Genomic DNA, 9691 nt, shown 5'->3' with positions numbered 1-9691 from the left:
CCAAGAGGTAGGTCTGGAAAATGCATTTTATAGTATTAGGCAATAGTGTGTGGCTCACAGGGCCGCAAACATTTATTAAAGTTTTGTTTCAAGTTTTTGTTATGAGTTTTTAAAAAAATAATTTTAAGCCAAACACAGCCATATCTAAAAAGTGAGCAGGAAACACTGACACCATCTCTTTCGTTTGCGTCGTGTTTGCATTTTTCCGTCGCCATTTCGTACGTATTTTTGTTAGTTGTCTCCCGTCAAGTTGGTTCTTTATTTTATGTTCCGGCCTCTGCACGTGCGTTTGTTTGCTCGGACAGCTGGAGCGTAAGATGTATCACGTCCTTGCGAAGTGAGTTGACGATAACAAGTGGGACGTGTATCCCGTGAATGCTTTGGCCGACACGGATGTGGCCTGCCGTCTCATATCGCAGCAGGGGTCAATTAAAGAAGTATTCAACTCATCAGTTGGAAAGAAGGAGCGCCACCGGACCCGGCAGTACTCCTTGCCTTCGGTGAGTACATCTCGTGTTTTTTGACGGCTGTCCCTACTAAAGTAACATATTTAACAGGGAGAGGCGGGCTAGTTGGTGGTCGATATTGGAATGCATCATGTAACCGCGAAAACGACAACGGACGATGAAACATCCGTGCCTGTCCTGTGTGTTTCTTTCCTCGTCCGTTTTCGTTTGCGTGGTTACATGATGCATCCCAACTAAAGGCACGTTACACGGAACCTTTCTCAGAAAATTTTATGTGCTGTCCAGGTTGCCGGTGTAGCGTGTTGCGCGTACACTAAGACACGGAAAAAAACAAAAAAACATCTCATAGCGTATATGATCGACGCGACCAGTTTGTGTGCTAGACCTTGACATTTTTCATACGTATGCCCGAGCAGCGCAATGTAATACAGCCTAGCCACAAATTCGTGCCAGCTTGCCCGCTTATCAGTCATTCTGCTCGATATTTCAGCAAAGTTCTGACTGGTGTCGCATAAAAGTCGCGGGCCGCTTTTATCGTCGCGACAAGAGATTGGAGGATTTTTTACAAGCACTGCTCCCGGAGGGGACATGTAACCGGCAAACGAACGCTTCAGAAGAGCACTTGAGATTATAACAAAAGTGGCGGCGCAGGTTCTCCAGGGCACCCAAGGGGTGCGGGAGGATCAAAGCTGGAAGCAGGGCGGCCCGTGAGTTGGGGCCGCGGAGGCCGAAGCGTGTCAGGGGCATTCACACTGTAAGGCATTCGTATTTCGAGCTGCCGGTCTTCTGCAGGTGGATGGTCACGCATTTATGAAAAAGAAGTAATATTTATTTGTTTACAATATCGCAAAGGCCCCAGTAAAGGGATTTTACATGAGGGGTGGGCTATTTACAAATGCATTAAGTGTTATATCCAGTTTTTTTTATTACTGTATTGAAGTCGGTGCTACTGGAGAGGAGCGCAGCGTCAGAGGGAAGGTAATTCAAATCTTGCAATGTTTTGACAAAAAATGAAGAAAGATTCACAGTGGTTCGAGCAGATGGTGGGTATACAGCTGTTTCGCGATTGCTGCTGACTTGGTGGCAGGAGTACAAGGTGACGTGTGATAAAACTTGAACAATAGGCACAGACGTGCTATTCTGCGGTGTGCTGAAAGACTTCCAAGGTTTGCACGAGATTTTAGTTCGGTGAGACTAGAATGGTATGAGCATTCTGAGAAAATGAATCTGGCTGCATCTTTCTGTACAGATTTTAGCATTTTATTAGGGTTACTTTGGTGAGGGTCCCAAACAGTACATGTGTATTCCAGTTTGGTCTGATTATTGTGTGATAGGCGAGAAGTAGGACAGAAGGATGTGCTAGATAAAGGTTACGATGTAAACAACCAAGAACGCGGTTAGCTTCATTAGTAGTGTGCATTGTATGAAAGGACAGTGTTAAATGTGATGACAAATGAACACCTAATTACTTGTACGCACTTACACATGAAATTGCGAAGTTATAGATCAAATAATTCAGTGATGAGTAATATTGCTGGCAATGAAAAGAAAGTAGTGATGTTTTATTTGTGTTTAGTGACATGAGCTACTCGTTGCACCAGATTTCGATCCGTTGAAAGTCAGACCGAAGGGAGTGAATGTCAGACAGGTTGTCAATTGGACGATATATGTAGCATGCAGTCGTCTGCAAAAAGTGTGATGTTAGAAGAAATATCACTCGGTAAATCATTGATATATATTAGGAATAATAGTGGGCCTAGGATCGTTCCCTGAGGCACGCCCAAGCTGACAGGAAGGTAGGCAGAAGACTGTTTATTGGCGCGCATGAATTGCTGGCGGTTAGTTAGAAAGTCACAAATCCATTCAAAAGCAAAAGAATTAACGCATGAAAGTTTTAGAAACGGGCGTTCATGAGGAACGTTATCAAATGCTTTCTCGAAGTCCCCCCCGCCCAAAAAGAAAAGGACACACACTGACATGATATATCTCACGTGCTCCTTTCTTCCGCATTCCAAAGAAAGCCTGCGAAATATCAAAAAATACCATGTGACGGGGCAATGGTGCACTGTTATTGTGTTGCTTGCTCTCAAGCTTGCGATGGATGAAGACGTCGGCTGCAGCGAGACTGGCCCGTGACAGGGCGTTACGTCTGGTGTAGGTATCTGGGCGTGCGGCTTTTATCGCATGACGGCACAAATGCGTGCTGCTGGCTGAGCGGTGCCGAAGCGATAAAGCATCTAAGAAGACGAAAGAGAACAAGAAGATAGCTTTATTTCTTTTTTATTTTTGAAATGGACACGAGCTGGCGGCCTGCCGATGGAGTGTAATGGAGTTGGGCGGGGAGGCGGCGTTAGGGCCGGAGTGATTTTGCAGTGACCTTCAATCCAAAAAGTGCCTTTCGATTATAATGCGTGTTCGAAGAGGTCACCATCTCATAGGCACATTTTCCAAGCCGTTCTTGATCATGGTATCAGGGATGGAGTTGCAAACTTGTCTTACTTTTTCTTTTAGGTTCTCTGATGTTGTAGTTGGTGTCCGGTATACTTGATCCTTGATGTAGCCCCAGAGAAAGAAAGCAAGGGAGTTAAATCTGGCGACCATGCTGGCCAAGCAATGAGCCCATGCTGTCCAATACACTGCTGCGGGAATAATTCATGCAGCCATTTGCAAGCTTTGCTGCTGCCGTGTGCATGAGCACCATCATGCTGATACCAAATATCCTTGATCCTAGCCAATGGAACTCGGCAAAGAAAATCCTCAGGCGCCCCATCAAGGATGTCATTCATATGTTTCGCCTGTAAGCATGTTATTAAAAAACAGGGGGCCAATGATAGTGCCACCGTAAATTCCACACTACACGTTAACCGACCGCTGATATTGGTAATGTCTTCAAAACCCAGTGAGGGTTTTCGTTGCTCCAATAGTGAGTGTTGTGGATGTCCACGTGGGCATTACATGAGAAGGTAGCTTCATCAGTCCACAGTGTTTTGTTGGCAAAGCCCGGCGGAAGATAATCTTCCACCTTGATTATAATCCAGTTTGCAAAGTGCTTTCGATTTTTGAAATAGCGGGGCTCCAACATCTGGTGCAGCTGCATGTGGTATGAATGAGGCTGCCTCTTCTTAAGTACTCTCCACATTCAAGAATTTGGCACTCCAGCTTCAGCACCCACACTACGAGCACTTGCATGTGGGTCTGAAGAAAACTGGCACAGTATCTTATCTCCATGTCCTCGCCCAGGATTGAAGATTTATGTTGCTTCTTCGTAAAAGTCCCAGTCTGTCTCAGCGTTTCATATGCATGCACAATCATCATTGAGCTCAGATGCTTACCTGGATGCCACTGTGGAAATAGCTAAAGTACACGCCTTCTATGTCCACTTGACGCACCTAGAGCCAAAACCATATCCTCCCTTTCCTCATTGGAGTAAGCCATATCCGCTGCTCAACGTTGGTCACAGCTGAATAGCGTTGCTGTAGAGAACACGCAGGGATATGTGTGCCTGAGGAGCTCTGGATATTGGGGGCGAGCTCCACCACTGGAAAAGCTCATGCCACCATCGGCGTGACGTGACATGAGAGGTCACGTGGACACAGTGGCCGCATCGGCTGCATTGGAAGCACCGAAGCGAGCTGAAAATGAAAGTTTAAAGTGCCACCTGTGCTACATTGCTGATTAAGTGGTGAGGCTTTACCGCTTGACAACATTTGAAAGTACTCTAATAGGTAGTGGCTGCCTTTGGAAGCGTGCAGCATGGTAGGCTGCTGCTCGGTGCCGTTGTGCCGGACGTACGCAGTGGAGCCTGGTGTCAGCCTTATTCACGCGTAGCCACAGAACAAAGAGCCACATGAAGCTTGACTCGCGAAACTTAGAAGTGGCAGACAGCCATCACCTACAACTCCAGTATGCAGCAATCAGGTGCGAGGAAGATTTCTGCTATGGTGTCAGGACTGCGCGATGTTCGGTGAGTAGCAGAAAACGCACACCAAGACGCCCACTGCCTAGCTAATGTCATGACGGTTTTGGTCTATGAACTTGTTGACGCTATAGATACTGGCAAGTTCACTGGAACGGAAAGGGAGCGGCAAGAAGCACATTAAAAAAAAGGCATGGCATATCCTGTCATGTCACGTTTGTGTTATGGCATGTCACGTTTGTGTTATGAATTATTGTACTGGATTACGAAGAAGAAGCACAGGGAAATTGCACGCTGAGAAGACCGATAAGCATACAGTGCGATGCAACTTGAGAAATAATATTGGAACGTCCAAGAATTTAGAAGACAAAAAAAAAGATTTAATCGTTGCGATGGCACATCACAGTCACCGTAGGTGTCGAAATCTCTATCACAAAATTATTTTTGAACAGTTCTGATAGCGTCCATGCAAGAAAGATTGCCATTGTACTGTAAAATGCTCATATGCTGCAGCCTAAAGCTCACGGCACGGTGCGAAAACGCGCTCACAGCGAAAGCAAAACATTGTTCACAGACATGCATGCAGACGTGCAGTCGGTCACTGCGAACCCGTGCGATCGCTGCATTGAGGCTTCATTCTGTTATGCCCCATTTGGTTACACAGACAGCCCACTATAGAACATATTTCACATAGTTTATTCGCAGCATTTGCCTACCTTTCACGCAATTAGGGAGACTCCATCCTGGCGACCGCGTGCAGTGGCGCTCACTGTGCATATGTATTCGGCAAAGAGATAGCGTCTGTAAACAATTCTGTGCTTTCAGTTTGCCCAAGATTATTATATTGACAGTCAAAAACTTCCCTCGTTGTGAGAGTACTTACATAAATGTTGAGGAGGGCCACCACGTGGTGTTTTTTTTAGCGCTGTAAGCGAAACCTATGAGGAGTGCGCCGCGTGATCTCATACTACGCAAGGGAGGAGCTTCAGACAGATGGCGACTCCATAAGTCCTCGCCCCCAACATTGCAGTTCGCTGGAATTGGTTCAGACGAGGTACATAAGGTATGATCTACATCCGGTAAACTGGAACAGCCTGTGGGCGCGCTCTCTCGGGGACTGACACGCTGGTGACGGTGCAGACGCGGCCACCCGATACTGTGACCACAAAGTGATGTGCATCCGTGGGGTGCGAGATAAAAAAAAAAGTCTGGTAGACAGTAAGTGCGAGAAGGAGAGCAGACGGGGCCAGTATGGAAAGAGTTGTCTGAAGAATACATGTGTAATCTTCCTTGAATATAGCCAAGGTTCTTTTACCATTAGTTAGTTTTGTCCGCATGCGACTTATCCGCTGTTATTCGAGCCCTAAGGTTTAAAGTTGTAGCATCATCATTCAATTTGAAAACTTTTACAAGGTAATTTGTGTACAAAGGCAAAATTGCAGCAGCAGTAATTGCTTTCCATCATTCCCACGCACTTCGCCCTTTCCTTCTTTCAAGCAGAATCAAAATGCTGCTTTCATTTTTTTCTCTTTTGTGGCCTTAGATGCTTTATCGCTTTGGCAACATTTGGCCAGCAGCATGCATTTGCACCGTCCTGCAATAACAGCCGCATGCCCGGCTACCTACACCAGGCATAACACCCTCTTGCGGGCCAGTCTCACTGCTGCCGACACTGTTCATCCATCGCACGCATCAGAGCAGCACAGTAACTGTGCACAAGTGCCCCGCCACGTGGTATTTTTTCATATGTTGTGGGCTTTCTTTGGAACGCGGAAAAAGGGGCCATGTGAAATATACCGTGTTGGAAACAATTTGTTGAGAGGTTTCTGTAAATGCTCTACAACTTTGCATCTCACACTTGGGTTCTGCAGCCAATACTTAAAAAGTTGATTAATTAAACATAAATAATCCGTTAGTTAAGGGGAAAATAAAAAAACAGCCCGAGTAACTCTAGAACAGTGCCAACATTATGAATTTGGTTCAACTTGCGTCCGGAGTGCCTTTCATTTTTAAAACTTTGGCTCAAGCTACGTGGGACAAGCTGTATATATAGTACAGGAGGGAGATTGAAAGGTTTGATGACATAGCTGGCTGTTCATTACACTATTACCAAAAAAGTTGTTTGTAAATTTAATAACTAACCCTCATTTATCACTGGTTGCGAATAAGCTCATTATGTAAACTAGGTTGGTACTTAACCAGACTTACTTAGTCAAGACAAGCATGGGCCGGTTTTTGTAGCAATGCCTTTTCCCATGGAGGAAAGAAACAAAGTAGGAGGGCTTGACGTCACATTTTTGACGAAGTGACTAGCACAAGGGTGGACATGAGACAATGAGACACTAAAAAGATGACAAGGACAAGCGCCTGTCCTTGTCGCTTTTTTGTGTCCACTCTTGCGCTAGTTACTTCACCATGGAATACCAACTAGCCCGGTCTTGCACCCCACATTTTTGAAGCCGGAAATGCAGCCATGTTGGTGTCCCATCTCCCTTTGTGCCTCCAATCAGCTCGCCAGAACAGTTAGGCACGAGCTTCGAAGTTGCATTGCTATGAGCTGCCAGAAGTGTGTGCTGCTGATACGCATCAGAACAATGCCTGTGAAACTTCTTGATAAGTTTTAGTGAAGCAGACGCGATCCTGTGCCCATCTGGGGCATGTTGAAGAAGATGACAAAGACCTGCACCGCAAATACTTGAGTATGTCTGTTGCTGACACTTGCACTCACAGACCCAAAACATCTTTCAAGCTTACACACCTCGCTTCAAAGTCAGCTTGTCTTGCGAACATAATGTGCTGCGAGAAAGACGCGGGTCGAACAAGCTTATTTCACTTTTCAGAGGCCTAGCACAGCAGCGAGAGCTTAAGGGGCATGGTTACTATGGCAAGGTTTTCATTTGGGGCACCATTACCAGTGCTGCATTGCGAAAAACAGCATGCGACTTCCGTCACACTACCTCCAACACGTCTGTGTTGGCCGGCGCCTCTCCTACGCTCTCCTTCCTCCATGCCTTTTCCCGATAACAATGCCTTTCAGTGCTCTTCGCTTTAGTGCGTGGTCAAGCGAGGCTGTGTATCGGGCGGAGCTTTAAAAGAGGCCACTCATAAATGCGAAAAGCACTGAAAGGCATTGGCATCGAGAAAAGGCATCGCTACAAAGTACTACCCATGCTCGCCACTTCTTTCTGTATAAGTAAATACAAATAAAAATTGGCTCACAAATGTACAGGACTTGACACAGCATAAGAATTGGGCATAAGAGTTAATGGAGAATAGCTTAGTAACTTGCGAATCGCTGATGATATTGCCTCCCTTAGGAACTCGGGGGACCAATTGCAATGTATGCTCACTGATCTGGACAGGCAAAGCAGAAGGGTGGGTCTAAAAATTAATCTGCAGAAAACTAATGCTTAACAGTCTCGGAAGAGAACAGTAGTTTACGATAATTAAGCAGCGAGGTACTGGAAGTGGTAAGGGAATACATCTACTTAGGGCAGGTAGTGACCGTGGATCCGGATCATGAGACTGAAACAATCAGAAGAATAAGCATGGGCTAGGGTGCGTTTGGCAGGCATTTTCAGATCGTGAAGAGCAGGTTGCCATTATCCCTCAAGAGAAAAGTGTGTAACAGCTGTGTCTTACCAGTACCCATCTACGGGGCAGAAACCTGGAGGCTTATGAAAAGGGTTCTCCTTAAATTGAGGACGATGCAACGAGCTATGGAAAGAAGAATGGTGGGTGTAACATTAAGGGGGATAAGAGAGAAAGTCGGGTGAGGGAACAAGCACAAGTTAATTACATCTTAGTTGAAATCAAGAAAGAAATGGGCCTGGCCAGGGCATGTAATGAGGCGGGAAGATAACTGATGGTCATTAAGGGTTACGGACTGGATTCAAATAGAAAGGAAGCGTAGCAGGGAGCAGCAGAAAGTTAGATGGGCGGATGAGAGTAAGAAGTTCGCAGGGACAACATGGCCACAATTAGCACATGACCGGGGTAGTTGGAGAAGTATGAGAGAGGCCTTTGCCCCACAGTGGGCGTAGCCAGGCTGATGATGATGAAGCAAGTGATCATTGTTAGCATTGTGTTCAGTGGGGCTGGTTGGTTCATGTTTAGATAAAGACAGGGACAGCACATCATAAAGTACAGGACAGCGCTCTGTGCTGTGCTCTTTACTCGCTCGCCCTGTGTTGCGCTGTTCCTGTTTTTATTCTAAAGGGATCACTGTCTGTGTTTATATATTTTTAAATAAGGTTTCCATGGAAACCATTCAACGGTGTGCAGTAAACAAAAATATTGGGACATCTGAACATTCGAATATTATTCATCAAACAACCATGCAGGCTGACTGATCACTGGTTGTCCAGTTTTAATCTTTGAATAAGTTGGGAATCAAGCAACCGAATAACTGGTATTGCCAAAGGCCTGATTTAATGGTGCTTTTATTGTTTGTCAACTACCATTGGCAATATTGAATTAAGGCGTGTTTGTAAGAAGGCATTATGTTGATAACTTCGAAGACAGTCTGTGAAAATGCACTGCCCACAGATAATTTTCGTGCGCGTGATACTGCTAAACCAATTGTTCTTGTATGTCTTTCAAAAAATAGATGCTTTTTTATTTCAGATCAACCCATGCAGCACCTGTACTGTTCAGGTAAAGGCACTTCAAGAAGAAAATCGGGAATTAAAAGATGAAGTGGAACATATGAAGCGGATGGCAGAAAAACACGATTACATTTCTGGTAAAAAGCCTTTAAAAATATGTTGCCACAACATTATACAGTCAGCAGCTGTCCTAACCTTGGTGCTTGACCACTTGCCATTGCTTTTGAAAAAGTTGAAGACCCTTCAAAATAAGAAAGAAGTTAATTTCATGAGACATGTTTTTCAACGGAAAGGTTTTTGCTTCCGTTATTACCATGTGAACTTGGTCACAAAGTGCCAAACTATGTCATAAAAGGCGCTAGTAAGAACACTCTTCCTTTCTTATGAAAGCACAACAAAATTTTTCAGGTAAATGAAGAGAAAGAAGTTTTACACCATAATGCATTCGTCGATTATCAGCCATTTCTAACATTTTTATAGGCCATTGAAAGGCAGTAAAATGGCCTGTATTTAGGATTTTTCCAGTAAAAGCTTAAATTTTGCATCAGGCAAATGGTCAGGACCTGTGCAATGCTGAAAAAAAAATGCTTGGACGTAATATGGTACAATAGTGTACACATGTGACGACCACTCAAGAAAGCTGATACGGTGTGCTAATTTAACAATGAATTGAAAAAAAAAATATGCAAACACTGCCTCTT

The 9691-nt window shown here is 44.9% G+C and overlaps 1 long non-coding RNA gene across 1 annotated transcript; it reads left to right on the top strand.

Annotated features, from left to right (window-relative positions):
• The first annotated feature begins 204 nt into the window (after positions 1-204).
• LOC139052748 (uncharacterized) lies at positions 205-9129 on the top strand. The gene is made up of 3 exons (XR_011510043.1): positions 205-500; positions 1408-1445; positions 9010-9129. It is a non-coding gene; the product is annotated as an uncharacterized lncRNA (long non-coding RNA).
• Positions 9130-9691: the final 562 nt, after the last annotated feature.

The sequence above is a fragment of the Dermacentor albipictus genome, unplaced genomic scaffold, assembly GCF_038994185.2.
Source record: "Dermacentor albipictus isolate Rhodes 1998 colony unplaced genomic scaffold, USDA_Dalb.pri_finalv2 scaffold_31, whole genome shotgun sequence".
Lineage (NCBI taxonomy): Eukaryota > Metazoa > Arthropoda > Arachnida > Ixodida > Ixodidae > Dermacentor > Dermacentor albipictus.
Note: the sequence above shows the minus strand (reverse complement) of the source record. Positions and strands in the feature narration are given on the sequence as shown.